General features: G+C 41.6%; 1 protein-coding gene across 1 annotated transcript in view; it reads left to right on the forward strand.

Moving 5' to 3' along the window:
* LOC126281792 (lysosomal alpha-mannosidase-like) overlaps positions 1-13,650 on the forward strand; it is a 275,270-nt gene that overhangs the window by 48,009 nt on the left and 213,611 nt on the right. The window lies entirely within an intron of this gene.

The raw sequence follows: 13,650 nt of genomic DNA on the forward strand, positions 1-13,650 counted from the left end.
AACGGATAAATGGGGAGGGGAGCTTGAGAGCGCTACCTAGAGATCGTGCCCTTTCTGTACGATACGAGGCAAGGGGCTGGAGGTCTCACACGCCGATGTGTGGGTCCCTGAATTCTATATCTTCTATTTCAAATGAATTCCTTTAACTTGACTCCTATGTGATTTTTAGGGTATGTTAAAGATTGATGACAATTGATCACCTATTTATTTTAAACATTATCACTGGACTTTGCAGCGATTGCAGCAATTGTTCCAGTCTACAGATATTACAATTTTACAACTTATAGCTCGAGTATATTATATACCAATCTGCACGCACATTTCTACGGGCAAGACGGAATTGCGTAGGCCAAATGTATATCACCAAAGTCTCCCAATATCTTACATGGCACATCCACTATGTGAGGACGATAGCGGGCAAACTGGGGACCAGATACATTAACACAGGGGGGTCAAATTTTCGAAATTAAACGAGAACATTCATTTCGTCACACAATCCGAAGCTGGAAATAAAAGAATTAGTGCAAATATTCAAATACCTCTCTTCCACGCATGAATATCGAGACAGACGCACTGAGGGCACGTATGCTCACTTACCCGTCTTCTGTAACACTGCTAGAATATGGCGGGCACCCGGAGGTCTTCCTGGGCTCCGGTGGAAGGGATGGTCGAACCACTCCACCTCTCCACCCCAAGTCTTGTGACACTGGCAAGTCTTTGACTTTTACCTACCTGTGCTGTCTCTCTGATCCCCTACCCAGGAGTAAGGTTCGCACTACTACACTACAGAACTACTTCCCAACTAAGATTTGGCCATGTTTTATGGAAAGGTGTGAGGAGGATTAGGAAAGTTCATGTGCAGATTCACATTCACGTACACGACACATATAAATATGTATTATGAAGCATCACACATTTCTTTCCACCCGTCCACACGGGTTCTGTTGCACACGCGGCCGGTCGACAGGAAGAAGATGCTGTGATACGCAAATGATTTGCTTTTCAGAGCATTCACACAAGGTTGGCGCCGGTGACGACACCTACAACGTGCTGACATGAAGAAAGTTTCCAACCGATTCCTCATATACAAACAGTAGTTGACCGGTGTTGCCTGGTGGAACGGTGTTGTGATGAATCGCGTCAGGAGGAGAATTGCGTACCATCACGTTTCCGACTTTGCTAAAGGTCGGATTGCAGCCTATAGCGATAGCGGTTTATAGTATCGCGACATTTCTGCTCGCGTTGGTCAAGATCCAATGAGTGTTAGCAGAATATGGAATCGGTGGGTTCAGGAGGGTAATACGGAACGCCGTGCTGGGTCCCAACGGCCTCGTAACACTAGCAGTCGAGATGACAGGCATCTTATCCGCATGGCTGTAAAGGATCGTGCAGCCACGTCTCGATCCCTGAGTCAACAGATGAGGACGTTTGCAAGACAACAACCATCTGCACGAACAGTTCGACTGCGTTTGAAGCAGCATGGACTATCAGCTAGGAGACCATGACTGCGGTTACCCTTGACGCTGCATCACAGACAGGAGCGCCTGCGATGCTGTGCTCAACGACGAACCTGGGTGCATGAATGTCAATACGTCATTTTTTGGATGAATCCAGGTTCTGTTTACATCATCATGATGGTCGCATCCGTGTTTGGTGACATCGCGGTGAACGCACATTGGAAGCGTGTATTCGTCATCGTCATACTGGCGTATCACTCGGCGTGATGGTATGGGGTGCCATTGGTTACACGTCTCGGTCACCTCTTGTTCGCATTGACGGCAGTTTGAACAGTGGACGTTACATTTCAAATGTGTTACGACCCGTGGCTCTACCCTTCATTCGATCTCTGCGAAACCCTACATTTCAGCAGGGTAATGCACGACCGCTTGTTGCAGTTTCTGTACGGGCCTTTCTGGATACAAAAAATGTTCGACTGCTGCCCTGGTCAGCACATTCTCCAGATCTCTCACCAATTAAAAACGTCTGGTCAATGGTGGCCGAGCAATTGGCTCGTCACAATACGCCAGTCACTACTCTTGATGAACTGTGGTATCGTGTTGAAGCTGCATGGGCAGCTGTACCTGTACACGCCATCCTAGCTGTGTTTGACCCAATGCCCAGGTGTATCAAGGTTGTTATTACTGCCAGAGGTGGATGTTGTGCACTCAAATTTCATGAATCTGTAATCACATGATACTATAAACCGCAATCTCGATAGGCTACAATCCGACCTTTATCAAAGCCGTACACGTGATGGTACGTATTTCTCCTCCGTACACGAGGCATCACAACAACGTTTCAGCAGGCTATGCCGTCAACTGCTGTTTGCGTATGAGAAATCGGTTGGAAGCTTTCCTCATGTCAGCACGTTGTAGGTGTCGCCACCGGCGCCAACCTTTTGTGAATGCTCTGAAAAGCTAATCATTTGCATATCACAGCATCTCCTTCCTGTCGGTTAAATTTCGCGCCTGTAGCACGTCATCTTTGTGGTGTAGCAATTTTAATGGCCAGTAGGGTAATTATTCACAGGTGAAAAAGAGGCGCTAACTGCTTTTTTTTAGGGGGGGGGGGGTTAAATGTCCTACGCCTTCCTGTATGAGTCGAGGCTCCTCCTGCCCTCTGACCACAAGACAGTGGTTTCCTTATTTCGGCCTCACTCTAAGCTGCTGGATAGGTCTGTCCACCAGTTTTAGCAGTGTGGCCTCCTTCTCAGTACCTGTTGTCGACATTCGTTTCCGCTGCGCTGCCCAGCACATCACGTCTGCTGGACAGTGGCCAATAGTGACATCAAACACCTGGTGCATTACTGTGGGACTTGTGGACTAAAGCGGGCTGCACTCTGTCAGCGGTTGTCTCCTCAGTCGATGCCAGAGCGCCTTTGTGACACGGCGCGTGTGGATTTCCCCACTCCCTTTTTGGGCAGCATGTGCTTGTTTGTGATCAATGCGTTGTCCAAGTTTCCATATGCAGCTGCGATGTCTTCCGTGTCATCGACTACAACAGTTCACACATTGTCAATCATTCTTGCCATTGAGGGAATCCCGGGAGCTGGATATCCAACAACAGTTGGCAGTTTGTTTCACAGGAGTTTCACGACTTCAGCATTCGCAGTGGTATCCAACACCTGTGTGATGTCCTTAGGTTAGTTAGGTTTAAGTAGTCCTAAGTTCTAGCGGACTGATGACCTCAGATGCTAAGTCCCATAGTACTCAGAGCCATTTGAACCATTTGACTAGCAGCACACTGCAACACTTCCGAGTGTAGCTAACACTTGCTTGTCCCATAAACAAGTGGCGGCGTAACATCTCTGACTTTGTAGATCAGGATCGCTGTCCCGCGTGACAGTGGGAGATAGCTGTACGCTTGTAAAGCTTACACTTGTTATGTATACGTGCTTACTAATAAATAGAGTGGAAATTCTATCTCTATGCCGTCTCACTATTCTGCTATCACGTTGGCGGTACCCCATTTGTCACAAACACAGGGCTACTACGAATGATTCATTTGTTTTCAAAGTTCTGTGTTATCCAAGTATTACATGCGCAAATATGACTCCACAATGAGATTTTCACTCTGCAGCGGAGTGTGCGCTGATATGAAACTTCCTGGCAGATTAAAACTGTGTGCCCTACCGAGACACGAAGAATAGCCGAACTCGGGACCTGCCAGGAAGTTTCACAAATATGACTGATACATGAATAGAACAGTGATGCTTAGATGTTGGTTACGGCGTGATGAGACGACCCATCATGAGTTAGTAGCAGATAGCCAATGAGGTTTTTTTTTTCTTCATTCCTTTCGTTCATAAAATAAATTTAGCGTATATTTTATTTCTGTCGTGATGACACAGATGTTGATAATTACTTAATTAATTAATTAATTTGGCCTCTGGCAGCTAACGGCCATTTAGCCAGTTAAATAAGAGACACGCATTACAAACAATAAATTGATGTCATAACAGTGATACTATCATCACAAATTTAACGATTAACATTGTTATAGTGGTACAGATATAAATAAAGACACACTTATATATTTAACAACGTTGTTTAATATGCAGTATATCAGTTTTATACAGCACCACAAGTTAACAGATAAAATCAGAAAAAACACTAGATATACATTTGCTCAAAATCTAAATTGAAATAACTGTACGTATTAAATACATTTTGATACGAAAGTTAAAATAATTCCCAGTGTTGCTTTCTTATTACAAAGATATCTTGGCTGCTTGTAAAAATTTGGAAAGCTCTTTGGTATATACAGCATTATTTAAAGAAAGTAGGATGGTGGCATTCGTAGGAAACTCTAATAAGTGAGAATGTCGTTTATCATTTATTTCGCTTCGTAAGTGAGAGTAGCTGATCTATTTTCTGTCTGGTAGGAATTTTGAATTTATATTATGTACAGTTACCGAAGTGGTTCCACACTATCGAAACTTTCTTAGGTCAATATAATTATATACCGTGCCTTAACTGATGTGATAGTCTATAGCAAGTAATGATACACGCTGAATGGTGGAAGGTTTCAACATTAAGTACTATCACTTAGTTATCGTGGATTTCAAGGTTGGTTAGTCAGTATTTTTCAGTGTGTTCTTTATTTGTAGGCATATTTTAGGAGTTTTCGTAACTGATGGTAATTCATATCGAAGCTATTTAATTTACTTGATGAAGCCGTACAGGGGTGATTTAACCAGGAAATCCTTGGAACCGCAAAAATATGTAAGACATGCTCTGCGCTAATGGCCTTTGTTGCTAGAAATGGTCGTTCAGACGGTTTTCAACGGCGCTGCAGAAATGAGGCACCTGTCGTTTTAGTGGCTGCTTGGCTGGGAGTAGTCTCACCATGGGCGAAGCTTTGAAGATGACGTTCCTGTGGGTCAGCGAATGTTCTAATACTCTTATCTCACCGGAAGTTTGTTTGGCGAGGCTGGAGGAGCTTCCCCTGAGAAGTCTTGTGATCGCAGCGGAGATCTCGATGGCGTTGCAAAAGTAGTTGAGCTAGATGAACCAAATTTGGGAAGCACAAATTTCATAGGGGAAAACGTGTAGCTGGCAGATCGATCTTTGGTGGTCTAGAAAGAGGTAGCAATAAGTGCTTCCTTGAAGTGATACGCAGAAGAGCAAAGGGTATTCTCCTGAGAGTTCTGAAAAAGTGCATACTCGCTGGAAGTACTGTTATTTCTGACAGCTTCACTTCGTACAACTGCCTGAACGGTGAAGGTTTTATTCATCTCTCTGTTAATCGTATTCTACATTTCAAAGAGCCACCTGGTCTGCCATAAAACGGTCATTTCGGAATCCTAATAAATGCAAGCACGCTTTCGAAACACACTTATTTGAATACACGTGGAAAAGGCGGTAGAGTCTGGAGAAAGACTTGTTTTTGAGTTTTTTTCTAACTGCCAAAATGATTTATAATCCGCTCTGAAGCTACGTGGCTTTTTTCATTTTCTTTTTTTTCTGTTACCTGTGTTTCAGTTAGGAGGTAGACACGTCCTTCACATCCTTTCAAAGAGTAACATTCCATTTCTATTTTTCTTTATTTTTTACCATAATTACACAAGTGTCATGTTTTTGCATTTTCTAGTATGTTGTTATCAACGAACCTGATAGCAGCACTTCAATTTATATTCTTGCTTGTCAAAAATACTTTGCTGTTTTTTTCGAACATGTCACGGTCTGTTAGTATATATTAGGTAGTAAACTAACAGCACAGCATAAATTGCTCACTTGCTTTGTTTGTCAGTCTTTGGAACGAAATACATCATCGATTCTGCGTAACGGGGATCCTACAGTTTGTTGGTAGGTTCGAGGAGGTTATGTGGCATTAGATGTCTACGCACAGGTCATGTAATTCGGATAAATAACTGGCCGCTGATTTGCATATGCTGTGATGGCGCCCCAATAGCGACCCAGATGGGTTCCGCAGGATTTACATCAGGTGAATTTGATCGCCGAGACATCAACGTGAGTTCACTATGTTGTTGTTGTTGTTGTTGTTGTTGTTGTGGTCTTCAGTTCTGAGACTGGTTTGATGCAGCTCTCCATGCTACTCTATCCTGTGCAAGCTGCTTCGTGTCCCAGTACTTACTGCAACCTACATCTATCTCAATCTGCTTAGTGTATTCATCTCTTGGTCTCCCTCTCCGATTTTTACCCTCCACACTGCCCTCCAATACTAAATTGGCGATCCCTTGATGCCTCAGAACATGTTCTAGCAACCGATCGCTTCTTCTTGTCAAGTTGTGCCACAAACTTCTCTTCTCCCCAATCCTATTCAATACTTCCTCATTAGTTATGTGATCTACCCATCTAATCTTCAGCATTCTTCTGTAGCACCACATTTCGAAAGCTTCTATTCTCTTCTTGTCCAAACTATTTATCGTCCATGCTTCACTTCCATACATGGTTACACTCCATACAAATACTTTCAGAAACGGCTTCCTGACACTTAAATCTATACTCGATGTTAACAAATTTCTCTTCTTCAGAAACGCTTTCCTTGCCATTGCCAGTCTACATTTTATATCCTCTCTACTTCGACCATCATCAGTTATTTTGCTCCCCAAATAGCAAAACTCCTTTTCTACTTTAAGTGTCTCTTTTCCTTTTGCCGCTGTGGCTTATTAAACTGGTAGTTCGGTAATTTTGACATCTGTCAACACCTGCTTTCTTTGGGATAATGTTCCTCAAACCACAGTAACGCGGTTTTGGCTCCGAGTCACGGAGAATTATATCTCCGTCGGGGAAGACATCAAACATGAAGGAATGCAGGTGGTTCGCAGCTGTCAGCGTGTCTTCGATTACTACAACAGGTCGAATGGAAGCGCATTGCAACGTCTCCCAAAGCATAATACTGCTGCCACCAGCCTGCGTCCGTGGCGCGCTGCACGTTTCTAGCCGCCGTTCACCTCGATGACGGCGTTTGTGGAGACGACCATCGACCTAATGCAGCAAAAATGTGATTCACCCGAAAAGCCGACACGTTTTCATTGATCGACTGTCGAATTCCGATGGTCTCGTGCCCACTGCAATCGTAATTGACGATATAGTTTGGTTAACATGTGAACACGTAGGGGTGGTCTGCTGTGGAGCTCCATGTTCAACAATGTACGATGTACGGCGTGCTCCGAAACACATGCATGCACCATCATTGTGCTCTTTCGGCAGAGATGTCACAGATCTCCGACTATCCCACGTTCTGTGAAGAGTCGTAGGTGTCCAACCATTTAGCGCCTAATGGTAGTGTCACTGTCCTTCTACCTCTTTCCGTAGATGCTCACGACAGTAGCACGTGAACATTCGACCAGCTTTGCCGTTTCCGAGATACTCGATCACAGGCTCTGCGTAATAATAATCTCTCCTTTGTCAAAGTCACGTATCTCAATGGATTTCCCCATTTGTAGGCCATATCTTCGCTAGGGTGATCCCCCGTCCGTGGGAATGACACCTTTAATAAATATAGACTTCGATCAGAAATCGGTAGCTAAGGTAGAATATTCAAAATTTCTAGGTGTATGCATTGATGAGGGGCTGAACTGGAAAAAACACACTGAGGATCTGCTGAAACGTTTGATTTCAGCTACTTATGCTATTAGGGTCATTGCAAATTTTGGCGATATACATCTGAGTAAATAAGCTTACCACGCCTATTTTCATTCTCTGCTTTCGTATGGCATCATATTCTGGGGTAACTCATCATTGAGTAAAAGAGTGTTCATTGCTCAAAGGCGTGTAATCAGAATAATTGCTGGAGCTCATCCAAGATCATCCTGCAGACACTTATTTAAAGAGCTAGAGAGTTTCACTGTAACTTCACAATATATATATTCACTTATGAAAGTTGTTATTAACAATCCGAACGAATTCTAAATTACTAGCAGTGTACATGGCTACAACACTAGGAGAAAGGATGATCTTCACTACTCAAGGTTAAATCTAACTTTGGCTCAGAAGGGGGTAAATTACGCTGCCACAAAAGTCTTTGGTCACTTACCTAATAGCATCAAAAGTCTGAGAGATAGCCATATAGCATTTAGAAGGAAATTAAAAGAATTAATTAAAAGAATTTCTTAATCGCAACTCCTTCTACTCATTAGATGAATTTTTGGATATAGTAAGTAGGTAATTTCTCCAACCCCCCCCCCCCCCCCCCACATAACGTTACCACTGGATGTATTTCGTAAACCACATCAAATACTGACGAATCGATTCCACAGACCGAACGTGAGGAGAGGGGCTAGTGTAATTGGTTAATACAAACCATAAAAAAATGCACGGAAGTATGTTTTTTAACACAAACCTACATTTTTAAATGGAACCCCGTTAGTTTCGTTAGCACATCTGAACATATAAACAAATACGTAATCAGTGCCGTTTGTTGCATTGTAAAATGTTAATTACATCTGGAGATATTGTAGCCTCAAGTTGACGCTTGAGTACCACTCCTCCGCTGTTCGATCGTGTGTATCGGAGAGCACCGATCCAAAGGGAACGGTGATGGACCTTAGGTACAGAAGACACTGGAACAGCACATTACGTCCACATGCTAACACCTTTTTATTGGTCTTTTTCACTGACGCACATGTACATTACCACGTGTGTACTTGTACCTCACCCCTCATGGTAATGTACAAGTGCGTCAGTGAAAAAGACCAATAAAAAGGTGTTAGCATGTGGCCGTAATGTGCTATTCCAGTCTCTTCTGTACCTAAGGTCCATCACCGTTCCCTTTGGATCCCTACGTAATTCGGTGCTCTCCGATACACACGATCGAACAGCCGAGGAGTGGTACTCAAGCGTCAACTTTAGGTTACAATATCTCCGGATGTATTTAACATTTTACAATGCAACAAACGGCACTGATTACGTATTTGTTTATATGTTCAGATGTGCTAACAAAACTAACGGGGTTCCATTTAAAAAAACTTAGGTCTGTGTTAAAAAACATACTTCCGTGCATTTTTTTCTGGTTTGTATTAACCAATTACACTAGCCCCTCTCCTCACGTTCGGTCTGTGGAATCGATTCGTCAATATTTGATGTGGTTTACGAAATATATCCAGCGGTAAGGTTGATGACTCACCCTGTATATATATGAGTGTCATGTAATGTTTTGTGTAATGTAATATCTTGTATAGAAACCTTTTATTAACCTGACACGTTCCACATCATTACGAAGTCCCGTATTCATGATCTATGGAACAAGTACTAATCTAATCTAATGTAATCCATGTCTGCTTCGCTTACATACTTTTCTTTCCGCGTCACGTGCACAAAACGCCACCAGGCAGCATCCGACGTCGTGATAGGCAGTGGTGTACAGGATGGCAGCCAGCAAGAAATATTTTAGGGAATTGGTTTAAAAAATTTATTTCAAAGGCCCAGTGGGATCTTTACAAGTTTTCTCCCAGAGTAATTCACGCCGTGTCTACGTAACACAAGTTGCCTTTCTTTCAAAACCGCGGCAGTTCTGTCCAGTTAAAGCTGATGAAGGAGACTCCCTGAGCCCTCTGCTGAAACTGCTAGCGAATTCACGCTATTGGTTTTAGCCAATAGCGTGCAAGGGATACCGATCACGTATGTGAACGCTGGGGTCTTCTGCGGTGCCTAACACCGTTGCTTCTCTTTCTTGTAATCCAGACGTCGAGCAGAACAGACATCTTTTTGGAAGGCAGAGCCTCTGGCTCTGCTTTTCACGACCGGCCACCAAAGCGAGTCAACATGAACCGCTTCCCCTTCTGTTGCCCATTTAATTTAATTGTTTGACCTCCCGACCCTAGGCGCTCCTTTTGTCCTCCGTGTATCGAAATACATCCTCTTTATTGCACTTAATTCCCTGTTTTCTATTTAACGGCCGCTCTGGATGCCCACTATCAAATCCTGACCGCTCCACCTCCTGCACACTGCCGCCACGAGGCATATTTAACAAGCCTCTTCTCCCTTCCCTGCCAATTTATACATGAACGTTGATGTCAGAAGTTTCTCTCCCCATCCGCAAACAACGTACTCTTTTAACATTTGGTGAAGTGGGATGTAACAATTATATCCCCACTTCCTGGCACGAACTCATAATGTTTTGGCTGTTCAGTGTAGCCTTGCTTGTAAAAAATATTTTGCTGTTGTTTACGTATATATAACAATTTTTGAGGTTGTGGTTAGCCAGGAACTTATTACCATAACTTGAATTGCTGCGACTGAAACGGGCAGCACTCATATTTACGTCAAAGTGCAGTTACAATGTCGCGTATCGCCATACCGCGGAAAGCATGGTTATAACGAAGGGAAACAAATGAAGAAAGTTATTAGTTATCTCCATCTGTCACACAACGGCCATTTACCGTGATTTACCGCGCCGTTGCCAACATCTACGCTTCACGCAAAAACTGCCGAAACTGCAATAGCACTTATACCAAGTTTCAGCTAAGCTAAAACTGAGGCAAGAAAACGGATCGCAGCAGTAGATATTGGATTTCAGACTAAGCTGGTACTTCTTGTTCCGCAGTCAGGGTGTAGAACCTGTCATAAAATGCGGATACATAACGTATACTTTTACAAAAGAGAAACGCTAATGTTCCTTCCACAGATGCAAAATGAAACGGTCTGTGTAGATGTGAAATAAGTAAAAAGGAGACATAAAATTAGAAACGATGACTTAAGAGGAAACATAAGAAATTTTAAGCTCGAATTCAGGACTGCGCTGTTGGTCAGGTAGAAAAACACAAGAAGACCGAGACCACTTGATCAGAGAATAGAGAAAAGATCCAATCTGAGAGAATGAAAGTAATACGAGAGGCTAAAAAAGATTCTGCAGCTTGGACCCGTTACCTGAATGATAACAGATTTATCCGTAGTAAAAGTTTTGATGTCACGCAGACACAGCAAATGCAGTTGAGAGCTCGTATTTTCATAAAAGTTTAAGCCCGAACACGCGCAGTAGAATATCGTCCTCTTCGTTGTTGTTGTTGTTGTTGTTGCGGTCTCCGATCAGAAGACTTCGATGCAGCTCTCCACAACAATCTACCTCGTGCAAGCCTCCTCATCTCCAAATAACTACTGCAACCTATATCTATTTGAAACTGCTTCTCTTGATCTCCGTCTACATTTTTTACCCGCAAGACCTCCCTCCATGACCAGTTGAGGATTCTTTGATGTCCCAGGAAGTGTTCTGTCCACCGATGCTTTGTTCTACTTGAGTTTCGCCATAATTTCTTATTTCGCCAATTCGCAGCAACTACCTTGTCATTAGCTACTAAAGCTGATCATCTAATCTTCAGAATTCTCCTGTAGCACCACATTTCAAATACTGAAGCACTTGTCATCCACGTTTCGCTTCCGCATAAGGCTACACTTCAGACAAATACCTTCAGAAAAGACATTCTAACACTTCAATTAATCAAAAGAAAATATTGTCCGAAACTGACACTGTTTTCAAAATCTTAAACATGGCTTCGAAACAGCAACTGTATAATTCAGAATAGACTGAAAAATTAGCCAACCAGTTGCAAATAAAGATTTATCCCTTGACCATGGTTTCTATATTTGCAAAAATATCTCCCTCAGAAGTATTGGTCCCAACAATCTACACACCAGCTACAAAGTAATTTTTTTAACATAATAAAATATTAAAAGTAAAATATTTGTGAAATAAATGTGCTCACTTATTTCATCACATGAAGCAATAGACATCATAAGATAAAATATTTTGCGTAAGTTACATGTACCTTATGTCAGAGACTAAGGCCAACTGCTACAAATATACAGACTCAGGCGACCAAGAAAAATTGTGCTAAAGGAGGCGCTAAATATATGTGTGTAAGAACCGCGCCTTGGTTGTGTTGAACAACAGCATTTTATAATACAGTAAGTATGAAAATTCCTCTACAAATGTATTAAAATATTAAAAATATAAAAACTTTATTATAAAATGCAGTTGCTGAACGCAAAAAAGGCGTGGTTCTTACACTCATGTATTTAACGCCCCCTGTAGCACAATTTTTCCTGGCCCCTGTATATTTGTAGCAGTTGGCCTTAGTCTCTGACGTAAGGCAGATTAGATTAGATTAGATTTACTTTCATTCCAATTGATCCGTAGTGAGGAGGTCCTCCAGGATGTGGAACATGTCAGAAAAACAACAATACATGACAAATATTTACAACTAAAACAAATAAGCTAATGTAACATTCCACAGGTCCCAAGTGGAATGATCGTCATTTTTTAATGAACACTATATGAAAGACTCATTTTACAAATACTAATGCACTGAATTTAAAATAAAAAAGTTTTTTATTTATTTATAAGGTCATAAACATGTAATACACCTACTATAATACTTATTTACAATGAACACATTACTGCACTGAAATGGTGCATAAGTTAGATTATACTTACACACACACACACAAATTTTCAATGAACACATTACTGCACTGAAATTGTGCAGAAGTTATATTGTATTTATATACAAATCAGTTGGTTTTACTAACAAAATTCATCAATGGAGTAGAAGGAATTGGCCACCAATAAATCATTTAGGCTTCTCTTAAACTGAATTTCATTGGTTGTTAATCTTTTTATGGCTGCTGGCTAGTTATTGAAAATGTGTGTTCCTGAATAATACACACCTTTTTGTACAAGACTAAATGACTTCATATCCTTGTGAAGATTATTCTTATTTCTAGCATTGATTCCATGAATTGAGCTGTTGGTTTGAAAAAGTGATATATTTTAAATGACAAATTTCATTAAGGAATAAATATATTGGGAAGCAGTAGTTAGTATCCCTAGGAACCAGTGATTAATGTCCACAAATATTTTATTGGCTGATCTTTCTAGGACTACACTTGATTTGCTATTTATTGCAATGTTTGTATCATTGGCAAACAAAACAAACTTGGCATCTGGTAATGTTGCTGATGAAAGGTCGTTGATATACACAAGAAAAAGTAAGGGCCCGAAAATGGAACCTTGTGGGACCCCACATGTAATTAGTTCCCAGTTGGATGATGCCTGATAGCTTGATACATGTCTCTTTCCTAATAACACCCTTTGTTTCCTGCCAGAGATATAAGATTTGAACCATTTTGCAGCATTTCCTGTTACACTATAACATTCTAATTTACTTAAAAGGATATTGTGATTTACACAGTCAAATGCCTTTGACAGATCACTAAATATACCAGTTGCCTGCAATTTTTTTGTCTAATGAATTAAGCACATTTTCACTGTAAGTGTAAAAAATGGTTCAAATGGCTCTGAGCACTATGGGACTCAACTGCTGTGGTCATTAGTCCCCTAGAACTTAGAACTACTTAAACCTAACTAACCTAAGGACATCACATACATCCATGCCCGAGGCAGGATTCGAATCTGCGACCGTAGCAGCCGCACGGTTCCGGACTGCGCGCCTAGAACCGCGAGACCACCGCGGCCGGCACTGTAAGTGTAGATAGCCTTCTCAGTATCAGAACCCAACGTGTAACTTACGCAAAATATTTTATCTTGTGGTGTCTATTGAATTATGTGATGAAATAAGTGAGTACGTTTATTTCACAAATTTTTTTTAAATATTTTATTATGTTAAAAAATTACTTTGTAACTGGTGTATATACTTTGTAACTGGTGTATATACATTTGTATGGCCAA

The sequence above is a fragment of the Schistocerca gregaria genome, chromosome 1 (assembly GCF_023897955.1).
Source record: "Schistocerca gregaria isolate iqSchGreg1 chromosome 1, iqSchGreg1.2, whole genome shotgun sequence".
NCBI lineage: Eukaryota > Metazoa > Arthropoda > Insecta > Orthoptera > Acrididae > Schistocerca > Schistocerca gregaria.